The sequence below is a fragment of the Microcebus murinus genome, chromosome 4, assembly GCF_040939455.1.
Source record: "Microcebus murinus isolate Inina chromosome 4, M.murinus_Inina_mat1.0, whole genome shotgun sequence".
NCBI classification, from domain to species: Eukaryota; Metazoa; Chordata; class Mammalia; order Primates; family Cheirogaleidae; genus Microcebus; species Microcebus murinus.
Genome location: NC_134107.1, coordinates 44,729,153 through 44,753,087, shown reverse-complemented (window position 1 = coordinate 44,753,087; position 23,935 = coordinate 44,729,153). Strand labels below are relative to the sequence as shown.

Below are 23,935 nucleotides of genomic sequence, written 5' to 3'. Positions count from 1 at the left end.
TAACCCCGACAGTCCATGACACTTCCACTGCATCATGGCCCCTCTTCCTAGGTTTTGGACCCTCTCCTGGGGTCTATACTCTCCCACATTTTTCTGTGGTTGTTTTAAACAATATTTTTTCTAGATATAAAAGCAATATATCTTCATGGCATAAGGAAAGGAAGAAAGAAAAAGAAAGACAATGGAAAACATGGATGTGTAAAGAAAAGCAAACTTGCAGACTCTTGCCCACTACTATGAGTATTTTGGGGATCTCTTTCAAACTTTAATTTGTGAAATTTATAAATATTTGGGTATATTTTTGTACTGCTTTTATCCCTTAACATTATAACGCAAACATTTCTCCGTGGAACTGTAAATTATTCAAAAAGTCTATTAAAAATAATTTGCTTGAAATTTTGAAATAGCTCAATATGCAGAAAAGTACAGAAAATAATTTAACAGAAGGCACACATCCCCACTTAGATCTAGAACACTGGCTAACATTCTGCCACATTTGCTTCACCCCTTCCCTTAAAAAGATCATTAAGACACAGCTGAAGGCCCAACCTCCCCCACTCATCCTTCTGGCCTGCCTCCTTCCCAGAAGCAGCCGCTCTCTTGAACTTGGTATACATTACTTTCACGCTTGTTTTACATTTTTCTACATACATGTGTCAAATACGTGATATTTAGTGCGGTATTTTTAGTTTGTTTTAAAGATTTACATAAATAGCATCATTTTTGCCACTTGCTCTTCACACTCAGCCTTGGTTTTGAAGTTCATCTGAGCGGGTAGTTACAGATCTGGTTCAGTTATGTTAACTGTGTATAGTATCCTATTATCATTAATCATATTTCACTTATTCATGTCCTTTCTGATGGACAGTTCTAATTATCATTGTTGTTATTTTATTATACAATTTAAAATATAATATGTAATAATATTACACAATACTAATATGGTTGCCATTATAGACAGTGCTGCAGTGACCATCTTTGAACATGTCTCCTTGTACAAACTGGTGTTTGGACAGGGCAATCCCTAGTAGTGTATGTGACTCATAGGGGAACTGCATGTTGAATTTTAATAAGTACAGCCAAATAGCTCTCCAATGGCTGTCGTCATTTATGTTCCCATCAGCAATAAATATGAATTTGTTTCCCTGTATCTTTGCCTTTTGACTCTTGCTATTCTGATAAGTACGTAATTAGTTTGTATTTCCCTGACTACTAGTGAGACAGAGTAGTGCTTTATGTTTATTAGCCATTTAAGTTGCCTCTTCTGTTAACTGCCTATTTACATTCTTTGCCTGTCTTGTTCTTTGGTTGTTTGCCTTTTCCTTATTGATTTGTAAGTTTTCTTTGCGTATTCTTTTGTTTATATAATTCTTTGTTGTTATGTGCATTGCATGTGTCTTCTCCCAGAAGTCTGTGGTGTGTCTCTCACTTTGTTTATGGTGTCTTTTGTTATACATATTTATTTCTAATGGCTGCCTAATTGCCCATTATGGAGATTAAACAATTTACTTAACCTGTATCCTATTATCAGATATGTAGGTTGTCTCTAATTTTTCATTATTTTGCATAGCATTGCTGTGAACATCTTTATGCATGAGTCTTTGTCTATCTCCCTAATTATTTTCTCAAATTAGATATTTAGAATGGGAATTCCTGGTCAAAGGGTATAGACATTTTTGAGGCTTCTGAGTACTGTTTTAGTACTGCCAGAATAGTTTTCAGAAAGGCCACTTGAATGTAACTTCAGCAATCTGTGGGAGTCTCTGTCTCACTCCAGACAGTATTTTTTAGTGTTATAATGTTTAAAAATCTTTCTAATCTAAAGACAATAATGGTGTCACATTGTTTTATTAATTTGTACTTTTTTGACTACCATTGAAATTAAAATAATACTTAATGTTTCTCAGATATTTATATTTCCTGTTTTGTGTACTGTTCGCTTTGTATCTTTTTCCTGGTTAGTATAGAAGAGTTTAAATGTCAGACTCAAGAGCCAGATGAACTTGGTTCAAATTCCAGTGTCACCATTCATTAACTGTGTCACTGTGGGCACTCAGTAAGAGTCATTTAGCCTCTCAGTTTCCTCATCTGCTAAATGAGGATAATGCTACTGTAGTACCTTTCTCATAGAATTGTTTACAAGGATTAGATGAGTAAGTAAAATACGTGCAAAATACATAGAACAGTGCCTGGCATATAGTACTACATAAACATTAGTTATTGCTGTTATTACCTATTAAGAGCTTTGTTGTTTTAAAGATTTTTATTTTAAGGGTATTATTTCTCTGCCATATTTGGCATTAATATTTTTTCTCAGTTTGATATAAAATTTTGTTTTAAATCTTTTGATAAGTTTATGGTTCTATGTAGTAAAATTTATTGATCTTTTATGTTATAATTGCTTCCACTGCTTATAAGAATTGAAAGCCTATCCCTATCTAGATTGGAAAATAGTCTTTTTGATTTTTCAATGATTTGAATTTTTAAATCTTTACATTTAACTCCTTATGTACTGAAAATCTGTTTTGCAGACCACTCTTTCAAGAGAGGGAGGCTGACTGGGCCCCGGGATTACCCTTCCCTTTCCTCTTCCCTAGTAGGAAGGCATCACTGGCCAAAACCTTGGGTCTGGGGAAACACAGATGTCTGCCCGTTTGGCCTGCGAATGAGGAAGCGCACACAGAGAGGATGAACCCCAGGCCACATCTCCTGCAGTGAAGCAGGAGCTGCAGCCAGGTGGATCTGAAGCATGAAATGGGGAGAGTGGAAGAGGCTTGGTACCTTCAGGCCTAATGGGCACCTGGTGTGGGCTTTGTGCCCAGCCCTGGTGAGTGGCACCAGCTGACCGTCAGCAGGGATGGGGGCGGGAGGAAGGCAGAACTGACCTACCAGCAGGATGTGGCACAATGGGCATCTGGCAGGTCCTTCTCCTCCTGCCAAAGGGAACACGCTCTGAGGAAGCCATGCTCAGGGCCAGGGTAGCCGAGACCTAGAGCCAAGACTTTCATGCCCACTGGGTCGAGAAGCCTGGCAAAGGCCCAGAAATATCTTCCGCAATACTTCCGAAGAAAGCTTACCCAGGGTGAGGTGCTTTCTATGCTTTATCTCATATAATTCTAACAACCATGTGAGGCAGGCACGTTTTATAGATTATTCTTCTTTTCCACATGATACAACTGAGGCTCTAGAACCCAGGCAGTGTGGCTCTGCGTATTAGACACCAGGGCTTGATAAATTTATTGTCTAAAGGGCAGATAGGAAAGATCTCAGTCTTAAGGGCCATATCAGGTCTCTGTCTCATATTATTTTTTACATCCCTTTAAAAACCATTTTTACCTTGCAGTGTTATACAAAAACAGGCCGCAGGTCAGATTTGATCATAGTGTGCTGACCCTGATACATACATAATATATACTATGTGCTGTGGACTCTGCCATGCTGTCCTGGGTCCCCTGTTACCACACAGCTGTGCGAATATGGGACTTAGGTCCCCACCTACTTCACAGGGTTGCCAGGAGGAGGATTAATGCACCAGCACAGTGCCTGACACATGGTGACAGCTCAAACCCACGTGGGAAGCAGCCCATGGCAGGAAGAGAAGCCACACCAGTGGCAAAGACACGGAGCAGAGGGAAAGGCAGCAGCCAATAGGAAGGCCCAAGGTGGAATGACAAGAAGTTTGGGGTTTCCAAACACTTTCCTCCTATAGAAAAAAACTAGGCTGCTGAACTCAGAAAGCAAAGGATTGGTTATCCCTTTAACCCTTTGCACTCACTTGCTTTTTTCTTATTATCCACTTGACATTATCGACACTCAACATCCGAGTGCAAAGGGTTAATAATAGAAGGACTCAAAGAGGACATCTTCAGTAATGAACTCCTCCAGCATTTTAGAATAGTTTTCATACACTCCTCAATCTCACTTAGGACCACCTTTTCAGGGGCACAGTGAAGACAGCCAGGCCCCTGGACTCTGGACTCAGCAAGATACTACTGTGTGGACTGTTCTCATGTAGACAACATGTGAGAGAGGAGGGAGAGTGGCCTACAGAAAGCCTCTCCCTAAGCAAACTGGAATGTGGGACATCCAGCTTTCAAAATAGGTAAGTTAGAAGATGATTCCTGGTTTGACAGCTCTCTGCAGTGTGCCTGGCACTTACCAGGTGCTCAAGGACACTGAAATCCTACCTGGTTGATGGAGATTGAGTGGTCCAGGGGCACACGGCTGAACCTTGGGTGGGGAGCCCCATATTTACAGAGGGATTCCCTCTCCCCTTGGAGTTCAGGCCCCCTGCTCACAGGCCTCAGTCTGGGCCATGACAAGTAATGGTGCTCACAGCCCACCACGCCTGCATCAGCCTAAGAGACCTGCAGGCAGTGGAACCTCAGGCAGGGTCGCTGGCACAAGCTGGACATAATACCCAAATCTGTTCAGGCCTTGTGGCACCTGCCTGAGCTTCTTGGCAACCTGGGTCCTCATAAAGCCTTATGGTGCTGGGACTGCAGCCCAATGCTAGGGAGGGGGCAGCATTTCTGCTGGAGGGCCTTGCCAAGGAGGAACAAACACCTGAGCATGTGTGCATAGCCTCCTGGTTGTCCCTTGCACTATGGAATAAGGACATATTTCCCAACCTTTCTTGCAGCTGGGTGTGACCAATGAGGTTCAAACTGAAATGTTCTGTAATAGTATAGCTTATGGAAAATTTCCTTGAAAGACAGCTAGATATGCCTTCTTCATCCCTCCTCCATCCTGTCACTGGAATGTAGATGTGATGGCTGGAACTAGAGCCATGACCTCTGACCATGAGGACAAGGGTTGCAACCTAGGGACAGTGCTTCTCAATTTCACACAAATGCCACCTTAATTCCCCTAGCAACCCTCTGAAGTGTTACTACCTACCTTTTACAGTTGAGATTACTAGGCTCAGAGAGGTAAAATAACTTACCTGTGGTTACACAGCCATTCTAGTCAGGACTAGAATCTAGGACTCTTAATCTCAGGATCCTTCACTAGTTCCGAAGCATGTAAAAATGGTAACAGAATCACTGACTACTCAGTGTGTACCAGGCCCTGTGATAAGCACTTTACAAGTACTAATTCACTGAATCCTCACAACAAGCCTCTGAGGTGCAATCTAATATTATCCCCATTTTGCAGAGAGGTGACATGAACTGTGCAAGGCAACACAGCTGGCAAGAAGTTGAGCTGGATTCCAACCCAGACAGTCTGGCTCCAGCCCCTCTTCTGCTGTTATACTCTTCTCCCTAGCAAAACACTGCTTCCTGGGTAATTAAGGAAAGGTACACAGTAACAGGCCACCTGTGTGGGGACAAGATCAGTGATGGAAGGCCAGAGCTGCAGCTGGTCAGAGAGACACCGTGCAGAGGAGCAGGAACCTCACTGGGCCTGCGAGCTCGGGCTGCTGGGTGGTGTGAAAAGGAGGAAGGGACGGCACGAGGGTCAGGCAGCTAAGGGTCAGATGTCTCCTCCTGTCCAAGAGCTTGCACAGCCTAGACTTCCGTCAGGGATGCTCTTCTGCAACACCAGGCTAAGAGAGAGGAAGGGTGAGTTTGAGCACCCCCACAGAGAGGAAAGTTCTGGATTCAGGAAGCTGGTACATGTTAGAATAGATGGAGCTGGCCTTGGACCAGGGTGATTTGGGGAAACAGTTCTGGGTGTCTGGCCACCCAAGCTCACAGCTTCCTGGCAGCTAGAAATGGTGAGTGAGGAACCCAGAATTCAGGCCTCCTGAAGTGCTTTGGGTCTAGATGGCAACTTTAAAATAGAAAAAGGGGTTCAGGCCCTCACCTCTTGCCAGGACAACTGCAACAGTGACTTTATGCTTTACGCTGAGGCCTCTAGCCTTGGGGGTGGGGGAGATCAGACAAAAACACAGCCTGGTCTAGGTCCTCCCCCGGAATATCTCCTGTCACCCCACAACCTATGAGACCAAGTCTAGGCCCCTTAGTTGGCTCTCCAGGCCCCCTGTGGTCTGTCCCTCTTGGCCTCATCACCCTTTTCCCAACTCACTGTTCAGCCCCACAGGTGTGCTATCCGCTTCCTGAATTCACCCAGGCCATGCACATTGTCGTGCTCTTGCCCAAACTAAATCCCTTTATTTCATCACATGGGTGCCTCTCCTGGCATAGGCCCCATGCTGCACACAAACTCAGAGAAGGGGAACATTCCATTTGTGCCCTCAGGGCCCCAGTCCACTGGGGAAGACAGTCATGGGGAAAGACGACTATGGGAGCTGACAGCACATTACACAAGGAGGCACGTACAACGGGGTTTGCTGTGGCACTGTTTGTAACTGCAGAAGACTGGGGGGAACCCCAAAATATCCATCAAAAGAGGAGTGTTTCAAAAACCAGGGTTTGACCCTAAGTATTGAAACTTTTTTTTTACATAAAGTTACGTAAAGCCCCTGTACATTTTTATATGTACAGATTCTAAAGAATACATCCTAAACTGAGAACAGTCTTTGAGGAAGAGAGGGAGAAATGGGGGGAGGGTGAGTCATTTTCTTTGTTGTGTACTGTTCAAATATTTTAAAAAGCAGTAACACAGGGCGATGATAAAAAAAAAAACTATTTCTAAGGGACAGAGGTAGTAGCATAGAGAAGAGTATGATATGCTCTATTGGGGACAGAAGGTGGGTGTCACTGAACATTCTGGGGATTAATTCTTGTTGGATTTTGAAAGATAAGATTTCACCAATCTTAAATAGAGGGTACCAATAAAAGCCAGGCATGGTGGCAGGTGCCTATAGTCCCAGCTACTCAGGAGGCTGAGGCAGAAGGATTGCTTGAGCCCTGGAGCTTGAAGTTGCAGTGAGCTACGATGATGGCACTGCATTCTAGCTGAGGCAACAGAGAAAGACCCTGTCTCAAAAAAAAAAAAAAAAAGTACCCATTGAGATTTGTCCATGCTGACCTGCCTTCCTTGATCTCAATGGTTTATTTTGTTGCAGAAGTGAATTATGTCTGGGTGTAGGGATGACTCCCACTGAGCTATTGGAAGGCTGTTAGTTGCATTTCCTCTGAGCTCCAACAGGTACTCAGACCTCTCTAAGCCTAAAGGTATTTCTATTTGTAACCCTCTCACCAGTCTGTGAGCTGGGGGTGGGAATAGAGTACTGGGAGCAGGGCTGGCTCAGTACAGGCACTTTGGATAAAGCTACTGAGCAGAGGTGAGAATGAGCCTTTCCCCTGCCCACCATCTTCCCCAGGCCCCTGTGCTGGCTGGAGAGCTGCAGGAGAGGGGCGCACCTACACATACTGCTGAGAGCCAGTGCTATCCATCCCACCCTTTGTGCCTGACTGCTTGCTTTTATTCCCAGTGGCCTGAGCAGCCTCCTGACCACAGGCATCAAGAACAGAGAGCTACAAGCTTCTGCATCTGGTGACAATGACCCAAGACAGGGGCAGCTCCTGCAGAATAGTGGCCATGAGTATGGCTGTGAAGACAGTGGTCACATTGGGCCTGGCTGAGGGAAGAGGCACTGTCAGTGTTGAGCCCCGCTATGGTTTGAACGTGTCCCCAAAAACATACGTGTTGGAAATGTAATCCCCAATGCAGCAGTGTTGAGAGGTGAGACCTTTAACAAGTAATTAGGTCATGAGGGCTCTACCCTCATGAATGCATTCATGGCAGTTTTGCAGGAGTGGGTTAGTTATTGCAGGAGTTTGGCCCCCTTTTCCTATCTTGCCTGCTTGCTTGTCTTTGGCAGTGTTGTGACACAGCAAGAAGGTCCTCACCAGATGTGGTCTCTTGACCTTGGACTTCCCAGACTCCACAACTGTGAGCCAAATATTAGGTCATTAAGTATGAAACGTCCGATTTCCTTAAGTAGTAAGTTTGACAGTTATCTCTAATATTTCACTTTGACACTTTTTGTTTTATGTTTATTGTGAAGGCACATCCTCAGTCTTTCAAACATATGTTTTGGCTTGTGATTATCTTTCAAAAATTGTTTAGAGCAATTTTTGTGAAACCATGGGAAAGTCAAAAATTCATGTTATTTTCAAATATGAGTTCTGTTGTGGAACCAATGCAGCACAGATAGCTTGAAATATTAATATCAATGAAGTGTTTTCGAAGGATGTGGCTAATGAACACACAGAACATCAATGGTTTGAGAAGTTCCCTTCTGGTGATTTTAATCTTGAAAATGAGCCATGTGGATGAAATGAGACTAAGGTGAATAATGATGAGCTGAAAGCTATAGTGGAAGCAAATCCATCTCAACCTATGTGTAAATTAGCAGCAAGGTTTGTTGTTACTATTCCAACAATACTGGACCATTTGAAACAAATGGGCAAGGTAAAGAAGCTGGATAAATGGGTTCTGCATGAATTAAACAAGCGTCAGAAAAGAAATTGTCTCTAAGTTTGCCTTTCTTTACTATCATGACATAAAAGAGAATCATTTCTATACCATATTGTTACATGTGATGAAAAATTGATTCTTTTTGACAAACACACATGTTCAACACAATGGTTGGATAAAGATGAAGTACCAAAACACAGTCCAAAACCGGATATTTGTCAAAAAAAGCTAATGGTGCCTGGTGGTCCAGTGCTGGTATTATCCACTACAGCTTCATGAAACCTGGTCAATTGATTATAGCGAATGTCTGCTGCAACCAATTGGATGAAATGATGAGGATGCTTGTGATTAAGCAACCAAGATTGGTCAGTAGAGACAGGCCAATCCTCTTGCAAGACAACGCTCAACCACATGTAACGCAAACAACGCTGCTCAAACTACAGAGGCTGGACTTGAAAACTCTCTGTCATCCACTGTATTCATCAAACCTTGCACCAACTGACTACCACTTCTTCCAAGCTTTGGACCACTTCTTGCAATGAAAAATATTCAATTTTCAACAACTTATGGAAAATGCCTTTGGTGATTTCATCACTACTTGCTCTCCAGACTTCTTCATTGCTGGCATAAATAAGCTACTGTTAAGATGGCAAAGCTGTGTTGATAGTTTCGATGCATACTTTGATTAATTGTACTGCTTCTTGTCTGAGACATAATAAACTACACTTTTGTTTCGAAATTGGACATTTCATATTTAATGACCTAATACATCTCTTTTCCGTATAAATTACCCAGTCTGTGATATTCTCTTATAGCAGCAGAAAATGGACTAAGACAGGCCCTTTCAATATTTTGTCCATCCATCACTCCCTGGGGCCAGTGATACCCTCAAGCAGTAGCTGAACAGCAGGAAGAAGCTCCTCCAGAATAAGGAGTTCACTTGCTGACTTACTCAGGACATGTTTTAGGTCTGTGGCCCAAACTGCCTCATAGAAGGCTGTATGTGGCAGCAGGCTGACTGAGGGACCCCTCCAGACCAAGATCCATGGCAGATCCATTCTTTCCCAAGAAAGGGGTGAGAGTAGAGGAGGGTAAGGGCTGGAGGCAAGGAGGCTGTGGCTGTCCACCAGGCAAGAAAAGGTGAGGGCCTGTGGAAGAAGGGATTTAGGAAAGTAATGCTCAAAACACAGCTAGAAACTCGCCACTTCTCACCAGACACATTGCTTCTCAGGGGCTTCCCAGCTGGTCTCTCTGCCACCTCTATGGCTTCCTATTGTCTATTCTCCACAGAGCAGCTTGAGTGATTCTGTTAAAACCTGTCAGAGATGGCACTGCTCTCTTCAGAACCCTCCAATGGCCTCTCCCCTTACTTAGAATAAAGAACAGCTGGTCCCCAGTCCCTCCTCTGATGCCAAGTTCTACCATGTTCCACTCTGCTGACATCACCATAGTGACACTGACTTTCTTACTGTTCTTCAGACAGTACTGGCCTCAGAACCTTTGTATTTGCTATTCCTGTAGTCTAGAATGCTCTTGCTCCTGACAGCCACAGACTCCCTCCCTCATGTTGATCAGATATTTGTTAAAATATCAACTTATCTGAAAGACCTTCCCTGACAACTCTGTATGAAATAGCAATCTACCCCTGCTCCTATCTCTGTCTCACCTGCTTTATTTTTCTTCATGTATTTTTTTCCAGTTTATTTATTTTATTATATATTTCTCCTAACCAAAACACTAGCTCTTTGAGAGTCAGGACTGTGTTTTATTTGCTGTTCTATCCTAGCTCCTGAAACAGTGCTTGGCATACATTACTGCTCAATAAATAATGCTATATGAACCAACAAATAAATGAATGAATGGCTAGTGAGAGAATGGAGCTGCCTTGCTCTTTCTCAGGGGACCAAAAGAGAACCATGGATGTGGGGAGAAGCAGCCATGGGAATGACCAAGTTCAGCTCCAGAACACACCTGGTGTCCTACTGCAGGAACTGAGCCCAGCTCAGACAAACTGAAAGTTCTGGCAAACCTGGATAACTGGTGCGGTGGTGTGGGTGGGTATGGATGTGTAAGAAAGAAAAAGAAGGAAGGTGGAGACAGAAGAGAAGAGTGGAGGGCCACACACTCCTCAGGCTGGCTCCTTTAAACCAGACAGAGGAATGGCCCTGGCTCAGGTGATAAGTAAAAATGTGTTGCATTGATGTGTGTGAAGCTGCAAGGCTGGACCATTCTGGAACCTCTTTTAAAAGCCCATTGTTCTAAAGGTTGTTCAGCTTTCTTTGTCAATCTCTTTCCCTTTACCTAGGAGGAAAGAGGCCCACAGTGGGGCAATACTATGCCAGAGGTTCCCACCCCTGCCTTTCCACTGCTCTCCACCACCCCCTTTGAATCACTGCACGCCCCTCATCTGACAGAGCAGCCCAGTGAGGCAGTATTTGGAACACTGTATGGAAGAGAAAACTGAGTATGAGTGAGATTTAGAAACAGCTAAGCTGGGAGAGGCAGAGGCCAGCCCCCTCCCCCGAGTAGGAGGCTGCTGTGGACACATTTCCTCAGTCACCTGCGGAGAGAGCGTGCTGTGGCACGTTGGCTCCAGTGGGTGACTATTCTTAGATCTAGGGAGCGAGAGATGACAGATTTAGAACTTACAAGGTGGAAACGTGTTGGCCTGTTTTATAAACAACTAAAATCCTCCCCACAGACTGTCTTTCTGAATCCTGTGTTCCCTGTTAGAACTGCTGGTTTTCTGGGCTTATCAGCTGCCCTGGGAGAGGGGACAGAAAAGGAAACCAACCCTCTCGAGGGCCTATTATGATCACATATAGTGCTATGGGCTCTGGTATGACCCATCTCACTTAACACAGCAGCCTAGGAAGATGTATTTTGGTCACACTCTATGGATGAAGAAACAGGCTGGGAGAAGTCAGCATACCCTGTGATGTGGTACCAGGGCCAGGCTGTTGATCAGCAGGTCTTGTGGGGCCCAGTGCTTGCCAAAAGGAGTCTGGCTCTGGCAGATGGAGCAGCAAGGGCTTATATACGCAGCACCTTCGGCTTTGAATCCCATCAGATGTTTACAGATAGCTCTCCTGTCCTCTCAGATTTCTTATCCTCCAGGTGATACATCCTCCCTCTGTATGACCTGGTGGCCTATACCCATTGCCAGCCAGGCCCCCCTCCTATCATCAGATTCTAGGTTATCATCATCCCTCTATGGGCATGGTACCCAGAGCTGGCTGAGGGCTCCAGAGATGATGAACCCACCAAGATGCACACATGGTCCTAAAAGCTCCACCTCTATTAGTTTACCCTGAGATCACATTAGCTGTCTTGGAGTCCAGGTTTGCTGACTCTTGCTAAACCCACAGCCCAGGTGTACTCCCAACTGTTCATGTCATGATCTACCATGTATCCCTGGCCTGGCTTGTGTGCAGGTGCTTCAGACCTGGCTGAAACTTCCAAATTGTTTCCATTAAATATCATCTTATTAAATGAACCCAGTGATCTCTGAGGGGACCAGCAGAGGGGTGGGGGCACATATGCAGCTCTGGTCCAGGAGCAGCTGTAATGTTGCCATTCCTGGAGCTTGGTCCTCCCCAGAGGAGCCACCTTGCATGGTTGTCTGCAAGCCTGTCTGGGAATCACCAGTGTGCAGGAGAGGAGGCTAGGGAATTAGAGCAATAGTGGGCATTGCTTCTGGGAAAGCCCAGAAAGACCACACAGTGGCTGATTCCTCAGAGGAATCAAACTCCCTTGGGAAAAGAGCCTGTCTCTTACTTATTTATTTATTTATAAGACAGAGTCTCACTCTGTCGCCTGGGCTAGAGTGCAATGGTGTCATCATAGCTCACTGCAAACTCTTATGCTCAAGTGATCCTCCTGCCTCAGCCTCCCGAGTAGCTGGGACTACAGGCATGTGCCACCACACCTGGCTAATTTTTTCTATTTTTTGTAGAGATGGGGTCTCACTCTTGCTCAGGCTAGTCATGAGTTCCTGGCCTCAAGTGATCCTCCCACCCTGGCCTCCCAGAGCGCTAGGATTACAGGCATGAGCCACCGTGCCCAGCCCTTTCTTTTTTTTTCTTTCAAACAGTAAAATTGTATTAAACTTCATGCTAATAAAAAATCATTATAGTACAAAATAGGACAAAAACTAATGGATTAATATTCTTAATTTACATTAATGTATTATTCCTTTTAAACAGGTTAGTTTTCAGAGAAATTTAAAGTTCACAGTAAAATTAAGCAGAATGTACAGGCAGTTCCCATATACACCCTGACTCTACACACACACAGATTCCCCCACTGTCAACATCTGCACCAGAGTCCCACATTTGTTACAGTTGATGAGCCTAAACTGACACATCATTAGCACTCAAAGTGCACAGTTTACATTAGGGATCACTCTTGGTATTGTATATTCTATGGGTTTTGACAATGTATAATGACATTGAGTCAACATTATAGCAGCATACTGAATAGTTTTGCTGCCCGAAAAATCCTCTGTGTTTCATCTACTTATTTATCTTTTCATCTACTGGAGTTGAGGAATAAATGAATGGATGAATAGTTATAGAGTGCTCATAATAGTCAAGTACTGTTCTAGCTGCAGGGAATACAGCAGTGAACAAGACACAAGGTCTCTGTCCTCAAGGGGACAGAGGGCTTACATTCTAAGGGGGGAAACACCAAAGAGATACAAAAATCAGCAGAATGCAACTAGTAATAAGTGTTAGAAAGAAAACAAAACAGACTGGTAGGATGCAGCAGGACAGGTGGTGATGAAGTCCTTTCCAATAAGGAGGACTCTGAGCTGCGACTTGAAAGGCAAGAAGGAGCAGCCATGCAAACACCTGGGGGAAGAACTTGCCAGGCAGAAGAAATGACCAATGCAAAGGTCAGAAGTAGGAAGGAAGGAGTTTTGCCAATTCCAGGTACAGCAAGGAGGACAACCATGGCACACCTGGAGCCAAGTGAGCCAGGGGAGAGGCAGGCCTTCAGAGAGAAGGGGAAGCAGGGCTTCGAGATGCCCAGTAAGGAGTTGGTTCATTTGAGTGTATTCAGAAGCCACTGGAGGTTTTAAGCAGGGAATGGTAGGCGCTGATTTACATTTGAAAAGGTGCCCTCAGAAAGCTGGATTTCCAGGGCAAAATGTAGGGAGCTGGTTTAGGAAGCTACTTTATTGCAGAGGACCAGGCAGGATAAGAAGGTGGCTCCAAATAGGCTGGTAGCAGTGGGGACAGAGAGAAACAGATTTACAATCTGTTCAGAGGTAGGGTTTCTAAGACCTGATGATGGATTATGTGTGTATACAGAGAGAAAAAAAGATGGGATCAGGACTGACTCCTTGAGCAATGGGTGGATAGTGTATTTATGAAGTTGAGGAGGCCTGGGAGAGGAACAGGCTTGGGGGAGAAAATCAACAGTTCTGTGTTAGACATTTTAAGATGGATGTGCCTACTGAACATGCATGAATAAGTATATTCCCCAAATAGAGACCTCTTGTGAGCCTAAGAGATTATAAACCTGAGAAGTGGGAAATGGCAGTGATTATAAACCTGTGAATGACAAATGGCAGGAGCTACCAGGTGAGCAGTGGGCAGCTTGAGAAGTAACGCTGTGCTTATGGTTCAACGGGGCCTAATTTGGTGCCTTTATCACTCTAAATTATAGCTTCTGTTTTTTCTTGAATGAAGTCCATGACTGGGATGCATACATACTACATGGGATAATAAATACAAATTCCCTTTTGTGAATGTCCCTACTTCATAAACACATATACTGTTTGAAAGGAAAATTACCATTGTAGATATTTATAACCACCAGCAAAAGTTCTCCTACTGGTTCCATCGGAAGTGGCATTCTTCCCACACCCTGGTGAGTGTCCAGGCCTGCGAGGCTTGGCGACACAGGCACAGTGCTCCTCTCCTGGGCTGCAGTGTCAGCAGAAGTGGTGTTCCCAGAGGATGCAGTGTTTGCATGAGAAATGCTGCAGACTCTGCTGCTAGACTCTTTTTGGGACATCTCATTCCTAGAGAGTGTAAGGCTCAGACATGAGGGCCTGTGGGGTAGGCAGCCCTGGGAGGCCCGTCAGTTCTGGCTCTCAGAAGAAACATACAAACGAAGATAGGGAGGCCTGGTGAGTCCCCATGGGCTCCCTGCCTATATGACTGTACATGTCCCCAGCTGGGACTACTCAGCCTCCTGTGGGCTCAGCCCCAAGGGACAGATTACCCTCCTAGACAAGGGGGCTGGAGGCACTAAGGTTGAGGCCAGGCACATACGTCCACAGAGTACAGATCCTTCAATGGCATCCTAGCTCAGAAGGAAATCCAAAGTCTGGACCTTAGACTATAAGTGCTACCCCATCTGGGTCCCAGCTGCCTCTGTGATGCCCACTGCTGTCACACTCATCGTCAGTCACTCCCTTCCAACCACACTGGTCTCCTTGCTCTTCTTCCAACTGGACAGTTATGCTTCCAGCTGTAGCCTTTGCACTGGCTGTTCCCTCTGCCTAGAACACTCCTCCCCAATAATCATATGGGTCCTCTCCCTCCCTTCACTCAGGTCTTAATTGAAATGGCATCTTCTCTGAGGGCCTTGCCTGATCACCAAGTTCCACCCTTCAATCCCCTTATACTGCTTATTTTCCTTCATGGCACATAACACCCATCATACACATTTGCTTGCCTGTCTTACCCACCAGAATGAAAAGCTCCATGAAAGCAAAAAATTTTTTTTATTCAACTGCTGTATCCCCAGCACTCAGAAAAGTTATGGATACATAAAAGATGCTCCATAAATATTTGTTTTAGCAATGAATAGTTGTCAGTTGCCTCTGGAGAGGCTAGTTTCCTTGCGGGACAGCCAAACCAAAGAGCTGGGCAGGCTGTCCACAGGGATCACCAATCCAGAGGAACCGTTCTGTGCGTGTGCATGTATGCGCTTACATGCGGAGGGGGCAGCTGGGGTGGCCCGCATTAAAGACATTTTGTAGGGCACTTGCTGCCTCAGTTATCAGGGAAGACCCTGGAGCTAAGGACTGGACAGAATACCTCTGGCTCCAGGCCTGTCTGGCCTAGTCCATGCCAGCTCTTCAAATGAGCACCCTCCTGTAGACTGACCCTGTCCTTCCTGAGATAAGAAAGAGCTAGCTAGGCAGTATATATCTCAAGTCCTCACCCAGTGGGTCAAGGAATTTGAAAAGAATGGTTGCTGCTCAGTAGCTATGGGCCAGACAGGTTTGGATTTGGTCTTGTCCCTGTTACCTACTGTGTATGCCTAATATTTAGTTTCTTCAGCTATTAATATAAATAGGATAATCATTCTCCTCTTGCCTTTATTTTTTCAAATGAATAAATAAAGTGCTCAGCACAGAGACTATCACATGATACATGCTCATCTGATAACTTGTTCTCTTCCCCATCTACCCATCTGCCACTGGGATTGCCCTGTGTCTTCTGCCCAGGACTCAGTTCTTAGCCCTCATTGGTCTGGGCTTTGCTGCCATCCATTAGTAAACTGGGGAGAATCCCCCAGTACAGGAGTACACAACAAAACTGTGCCATCCCTCTTTCCTTCCTCCCATCCCCCAAGACCCCTTGCATGGAACAAGTAGATAACATTTCATACAAGTTCTAGCTGAGGGTTCAGATTAGTGTTTGTCTGAGGTGTCCTGACAGGCACAAGCCACTAAGCATTGTCATGGAAACTGTGCTGTTATTCTTTGCTGTGTCATTTGTTTTCTGGCTCGGTTGCAATTGTGGTACAGGGGGAAGGGCAGTGGATGAGGTCCCCAAGGTTTAGACTCCTAGTGGGGCCTATGCTCTCCCTGGGTCTTACCTTCCCCCTCTCTAAGAAGCAGGCCACTATTTTTCAAATGGTGGCCTGATGACCATCTGCTCTTGTAAACAATCAGCGTCCTGATGCCCACCTCAGACCAACTGTCAAAATCTCCCTCGGAGCTTCTGACACACACCAGAGTTTGGTAACCACTGCAGTAGGAGTTTGACTAGTTAAATTGTTTTCAATCTCCTAGTGTATAAAAGAGGCAACACTGGAGCTACCCTGCTTGGAGCAGGGGTGAGGGGCTCAGAGCTCCATCTACTGAGCTCCCCACTACTCCCAACTGGCTCCACAGAATCTCACGGCTTCCCAGAGCAGAGTTTGGAAACCACTGGACCAGATGATTTCTAGAGGCATCCCTAGAAGGAGCCAGCATTCATTCATTCATTCATTCATTGGTATTTATTAGGTGCCTTCTGCTTTCTTTATGCCAAGTATTTGTTTGAAATTAGTAGCTCTACCGATTCATTTAGTTTTTTTTAGAGACAGGGTCTGACTCTGTCGCCCAGGCTGGAGTACAGTGGTGTGATCATAGGTCACTCCAGCCTGGAACTCCGGGGCTCAAGCATTCTTCCACGTCAGCCCGCCAAGTAGCTGGAACTATAATTACATGCCACCAATACCCTACTAATTTTTCTTTTTATAGAGATGGGGGGGGGGGTCTTGCTATATTGTCCAGGCTGGTGTCAAACTCCTGGCCTCAAACAATCATCCTCCTTTAGCCTCCTGAGTCATTGGGATTATAGGTGTGAGCCACCACACCCAGCTTGTAGCTCTACTGCTACTTAATCTCTCTTGGGCTCAAATTTCTCATTGCAAAATGGAAAAATAATACTTGTTTTCCCCACTTTATAGGATTCTTCTAATGATCAAATAATCAAAGGAATACACCTATGAAAAAGTAGTTTGTTACCTGGAAGAGACTCTATAAATGCCAACAACTATTATTATTACTACTAGTAGTAGTATACCTAACTATCTGAAGTCTGTAAAACTAAATTAAGTAATTAGAGGCCTCCATGGATCATTACTCTCTTACTTTCTGTAGCTAAACTTCCAGAAAGTACTGTAGGGTTTGGAGAAACCTTGGTCTAAAAGCCTCCATCTAAGAGACATCAACCTTCATATTTCTGAGGGCTAAGAATAGTCTGGGGTTATTTCTGAGGGCTAAGAATACCCCTCAATTTGTTGCCTTCTAAATAGAACATTTCTCTATTATCCAAATTTGCTTCAGTGATCACATATTACTTTTTTCAAAAAACTTAAAAAAAATTTTTTTGTAGAGACAAGGTCTTACCATATTGCTTAGGTTGGTCTCAAATTCCTGGGTTCAAGTGATCCTCCCACCTCAGCCTCCCAAAGTGTTGGGATTATAGGCATGTGCCACTGTACACATTCATATAGGACTTTTATAATAGAGTTTTAGAAAACCAACACTGTTGAAAATACTGCCTGATACACACAGTTCTTTGAGAAATTCTTCCTTCTTTATCTGATGCCTTACAATGAATTCAAATGAGGCACTAAGAGCAGGGGTGAATGCCAGGCTTTGCCTTCAAGGCAGCAGCATGGTGCTATAGCAGCACGGAGTTGGGTGTCAAGTCTAGGTTCTAAGGCTCGCCTCTGCCAGCACCTCAGCACTGTGAGTCAGTCACTGCCTCTCGCAGGGCTTCAGTTTCCATACCTATACACTGAAAGTGTCAGCTTTAGTGGTCTACAAGGGCCCTTCCAGCTCTGATGGTTTACATTCCAGGACAATGGAATGTACTTTTCTACATACTCAGGCTGTAATTCCACAGCATAGCTGGACCTGCTGGCGCTGCAGCTTTGCTAAGCTCAAGGGATCATGGAGACAGTGCTCCTTTCCCCGGTCACTTGGAGTTTCAGACTTTCCAAAGCCCCAGCAGCCCCACTATAAACCTGAAGCACGAAGATCAGGAGGATCATTTGAAGAGAAGTGGCTTAAGAGCTGTGAACTTGTAAGTGACATGGTCATGACCAAAATCAAGGCATTTTGACTCCAAGCCCAGTGCTCTTTACCTAACTGGGATCACATCCTAAAAAGATCTACAGACCCAAAAAGCCTTCATCCAGTGGACAGACCATCAGCACTGCAGAAGATGGGAGCAATCCCTTCTGCCAGCTCTCCTGTTGTGTGCTTTTGGACAAGCCACTCCCTGTTACTGAGCCTCAATGCCTTCATCCACAACATGGGCTATTACTCCCGACAGCTCCATTGCTGTGGTGAGGCTCACAGAGAGTGAGTGGAAATCTTCTGTATACTATACATGTAGGTGCTCGTTACCATGAATACCATACAATGTGCCAAAGGGAGGGAAGAATCTAGCCCATCTGTCCTTCAAGAAACCTACAGCCCCCGGAAGTGTAAATCCTGGGCCACGGGACAGCTGCGATGGCCCTGAATGGGCAAGTCACTTCCCTGTGCAGGCTGAGCTACACAGGACAGATTTTCAGTCTGGCCTGGCTCTAGTCCTGTGGATACCAAATCACACCAAAGCTGAAAACGCTGGACAGCAGAGTGCAGCCCTTCAACGGGGACAGTGCCTTCTTCCCATCATTCGGACATTCACCTAGTCAACAAACATCCTTCTGATATCAGTTCCAGATAAAATGATATTTGGGTGCCTTATGTATGAAAGGCAAGACAAGGAGGAAAGAGCCAAGATGAATATGATAATCCAGAAAATAACTAACATTTCCTGAGCTTTTACTATATACCAAGAACTATGCTATACTATTTCTGTTATCTCATTTCACACACATAATAAGCCAATATGGTAGGAACGTTTGGGATCACTATTTCACCCCTGAAGAAGCTGAGGCTTAGCTGAGGCTCAGGCTCACCTGACAATTAAGTGGTGGAGACAGGACGCAAACCAAGGTTAGTCTGTCCAGACCCTAAGTTCTTAACTCCTGTATTTCATGGCCTCTGTACTACAGAGCAATCTTAGGCAAGCATCTTCCTGTCTGAAATGTAGAGGTTCAATGGCTCTAAAGGGCACAAGAGATACAGGAACAACTGTGAGCCAAGAGAGAAAGGGAGACATGTCCACCTGAAGTGGGGCATGAGGTATGGCCATCAGTTCCCATTCCTCAGGAGAGGAAGGCGTCAGACATAACCTGAGTGGAGTGAAGAACACCGTCAGGCTTTCACCACACAGGGTTTACACCAGCAGGTTTCCGAGAGACACAGCTGCCTACACCTGCCTATCACCATCAGTGTCTGTTCTCCCTCCAAACCCAACTGCCCACCCCTCTACACACTCCACTCACTGCACCCCGAGCCAGGCCTTTGTTCACACTGCACCCCTTCTCTTCTCCCTCTCCCCTTACTTTTCTCCTCCAGGAGGTCTCTTCTGATCCTGTAGCTCTCCCCCATAGACTGTAACAGACAGAAAAGCTTTAACAACCACTCAAATACTACTTCACCATGAAATCCCTACATCAATGGAACAGCATTTTCTTTTAAGACCCTGGTCCTTGGTGAAGGGTTCCCTGTCTTCACACTTGCTCTGTCTCTAATAGAGAAAGAGCAGTGGTCCTTTTCCAGCTGAATCTTTCACAGCAGCAGATGGAAGCCAGTGAGGTTGCCTGGAGAGTCTGGAAATGTGATGTTGCCATGGTAATGGCAGACCAAGGTTCGGGATGCTTTATCCCTGATGAGCTGCCCTGGCGGTGCCATGCCAGGCTGCTGATGGAATCTTTCTAAATGAATGAAAAACAGAACAAAACAAAACCCCCCAAAACAAACAACAATGACAAAACCTATAAATTGCTGAGCATTGGTGCTCAGGTTCAGCTCCTGCAAACACACCTGTGGGCCACTCACTTAGTCCCTTGGCTGATAAAGAGGCCAGGCCCTGGCTCTCTGCACTGTCGCTCATTCAGGGGGCAATACGGGTTTTAACTGGCTCAGCCAATGAAGCAGGCCCTCCCCCACTCCAGCCCCCAAATTACCACTTCTCTTGTCTGATGCTGCCAACCAGGGATCTGCCAGTGTGGACCCTGGCAATTAGCACAGCACTTGCATTTGTTGGGGAATTAAGAGCCACTGATTAGCCTAATTCCTCACCATTTACAGGCAGTGAGTATCAGCCTAAGATTGGCTTTTCCAAACGGTGGCCTACAGGGTGCCATGATCATGGCTTGAGTTTGAAATGGAAACAACAGCCTGGTGAGCCAGACTGTGAACCAGGAGAGAAGGCACGACTCATCTCTGGGCCTGGCTATATGTCAGCCATTGCCTCCTCCAGTCCTGCCCACTTAAGAGAATTGAAGACCAGAAGAAGGTGTTTCCGAATTGAGGTCATTCATGCCTATTTCCAAGTCAATCCTGACCCAGAAAGGGAGCCCATTTCCTTTTGATAGCCTCCCTGCTGACGCCCCCGAGAACGTGCAGCCACAGGATTGGTGTGCCTGAAACTGAGGGCTAGAGGCCTGAGTCAGACTCTAACTGGCTGAGCAGGGCCTGACACTCTGCCTAGGCTTTCTCAGACTATTCCACTACTTAAGGGCCTGAGCCTCTTATCCGCCCCCGGCTGCTGTCTGGCTTGAGCCTCTTAACGTTTGAATGTCTATTGATAATTACCTTAAAGCTCCTGCTGTCAGACTTCTAGCCATCCAGGATGGTGACATTCCTAGAATCATACAGGTCCCTAAACTTTGGATGGTTGATCCCTATCTCACCCCAGCAGGAGCCAACTCCATGACTACTATCTCTAGCAGGAGCCAACTCCATGACTACTGTCTCCCCACTGGGTTTCTACCCTCTCCTGCCACTTTGCTGTAAGAGAAACCAATTTGCTTCTATACAGCACATGGGGGTCATGACCACGTGGAGTTGGCTAACTGCATATCTGTCCTCTAGAGAACTTCCAAATCCCTCCAGTGAAGTGCACGGGCACTGGGGCTTGGCTGGACAAGCCTTGACAACTTCCCTAATTCAAACTCTAGCTTGCTTGAAAACAGGTCTTTCCACTCATTCATAAAATCATTCACAAGATGTCTATTGAGATTTACTTGGTAGATGCCATAAGGGATATAAAATGAACCATTCATGGCATCTGCCATAAAAGCATATATTTATATATATAGTCTAGGGGGGATCAGCAGAGACTGCCTAGAAGAAGAAAAGAAGTAGGGGAGAGGGGAGGAAGGGCATTCCAAGTAGGGAGAGAACAGTGTGAACCAAGACCTACCTAGCTGGAGGAAAGGAAAGGTGTGCAGAGCTAATGGTGGTAGTTCTGTTTGATGGAAGAAGTGGTACAAAAAGTAGTAGAAGGAAATAAATTCAGGATGATAGGTGGGGGCATATTGCAGATGGCTCAGAAAATATAATCCTCAAAAAGGCTGACTAAAGATTTTGGACTTTATTTGGCAGCCAACTGGAAGCCACTAAGGAGGCTTCTGCACAAGAAAGTAGCAGAATCAAATCTGTGCTTCAGAAGCAAAATCTGGCATAATAACAATCATTGTTATTGTCGTCATGATAGATAACATTTATAGAGCACATGCACTATGCCAGGCACTTTTCCAAACACTTTAGACTGAATGTGGAGGAGGGTCTACAGGGAGATGAGTCTGGAGGCAGAGGCAAAGTCTAGGATAGAGAGGAGGAACAAAGCCTGAGCTATCCCAATGGCAGTGGGATGCAGAAGAGGGATAGAGAAGAAGGCAGGATCAACAGGACTCAGCATTTGTGAAGCTGTGGATATAGAGGGGTAAAAGGAGTCAGATAGCCTTAGCCAGGAGACTTGGAGCATGGAGGTCACAACTAGGTCTAGCATATGAGATTCTTTGATTCATAGGCCTAGCAGATGAATCTAGAATCCAAACCTGAGGACACAGCCAAAATATCCCTCTTGTCACTCTGAGTTCAAGAAAACATTTGAGGAGGAACAGACCATGAACCAAGGGCAGCTATCCCAAGAAAACATATTCTCCCATACTCTGTCCTGGTCCTACCAACTTAAAAGGATTATGCCTACCTGGCATGAGAAGGAAAGGACCTGGAGAGGGGTAGCTTCTCCTTGCTTTGACCCAGAGCCTCCTTGGTTGAGGGCTTTCTGTCATGATATGCATCAGGCTAGGGCCCCCAGTTAGGGAAGGAGCCCTACTTTCAACCTGCCTTATTTGCTTCTCTGTTCTGTAGATACTACTGGGTGGCTCCAAGCCACTGGGGACCATGGCCCTCAGATGGAAGACAAGGGCTGCCTACTCTGAGACTGCTTTCACTCCTTGTGTCCCACACAAACCCTCTGCTCTGGTCAGGAGGGCTTCCCACCCTGCTCTGCCCCCGGCCTGGGCTCTATGGTCTGCCTGTGCTCATCCCATCCCTGCCATCAGGAATACCCTCATCCATTTTTCCTGGGCCAGTCCAAATCCTAGTACAGACTTCAAGACTCAGCCCAAGTCCTCCTTCCTCTAAAAGTCTACAGCAACAATTACTCCTACACTGAGCTACAGTGAAGTTTCAGAGCTGCAAGGGAACTGACCTACTATCAGCCTGACCCTCAAAACTCTGCAGAAGAGGAAACTAGAGCCCAGAGCAGACTGAAGAAGGGCTATGACTAGAACCCAAAGCATTCCCTTGACAAGCCTCCCATGAACTTTATAGCTCTGCTTTATTTGGCCTATGTCACTGATTGTGAGACTGTCTGTGGGGACGATGACTTCTGTATTTCTGGATCCATCACTGTGCCTAACAGAGCCCTGGATTGCAGAGAGCTCAGGAAATAGAATCCTTGCTAGCCAAAGGCTCAGAAAGGCAACAGGTCCTGAGGATACAAATGAAGGGGGGCGGAGAGGACCAAAAACCTCCTTCCAGCAATTCTCCGCTTTTCTGGGATACAAGCCAAGCCTAGCCACTGGACTTGGGGAGAGAAAGGAGATGATGCATTCACGGAGATTTACATCGGAAAGAGATTTCTGCATCTAATACCAGCATTCTAGCCCAGATCCTCCCGGGAAAGCAGCTTCCAGGCTCACAGAAGGGGTCGCGCTGAGGTCAGCCTCCAGCCTGGGGTCATTGGTGACAGTGGTGGAAGCAGCTGAGATAAGTTTTTCTTTTAAAGTTGAATCTTCAGATTTGGGAAGCTAAAAGAACCCTCCAAGATCACTTGGTCCAATTCCTGAATGTTTCAGACAGGAAAACTAAGGTCTTGGTAAGGAAAGAGACTAGATTAACATCACACAATACATCAGGTCACAGCCAGGACCCAGTGCCAGGTCTCTTGATTGTAACCCAGGGCTCTTTGCAAGACAACTTTTCTCAACTGGGTCCCACATAGATGTAGCCAGAAGAACACCTGTTAGGGTGAAAGAGACACCAATATTTTCTATACTGTTTTTTAAATTGTCAAAACTCGATTACTGATAGTCTGGTGGTGCAGGTTTACAGAAAAATTTTGAGTTTGACTAAGGCTCCAAGTGAAGAAGCCATTTGCTTAAAATCATACAGCTAGAAAAAGGTAGAGACTCAAGTACAGATTTATCTGGTTCCAAAGTCCTTCCTTTTTCCATAGGCTTCTGCCACCACATGCTGCCTCCAGAAGGACAGACTTCTGGGCGGTCTGATAAAGGGCTCCATTAGACACACACTTCCTCATCCAACCCATCCTTCATCCCAGGTGCTGTGCTGGGCAAGGGGTCTCCAGGAGGAAGTGCGATCCTCGAGTGCGGGGACTTGTGGGTAACTTCCAGGGTAACTAAATGAGCAGTTGGAAAGACTGGAAGAGAA

General features: G+C 45.5%; 1 protein-coding gene across 6 annotated transcripts in view; it reads right to left on the bottom strand.

Moving 5' to 3' along the window:
- Positions 1 to 23,935, bottom strand: part of SERGEF (secretion regulating guanine nucleotide exchange factor) — a 236,204-nt gene that overhangs the window by 1,382 nt on the left and 210,887 nt on the right. The gene's annotated exons all lie outside the window — the stretch shown is intronic.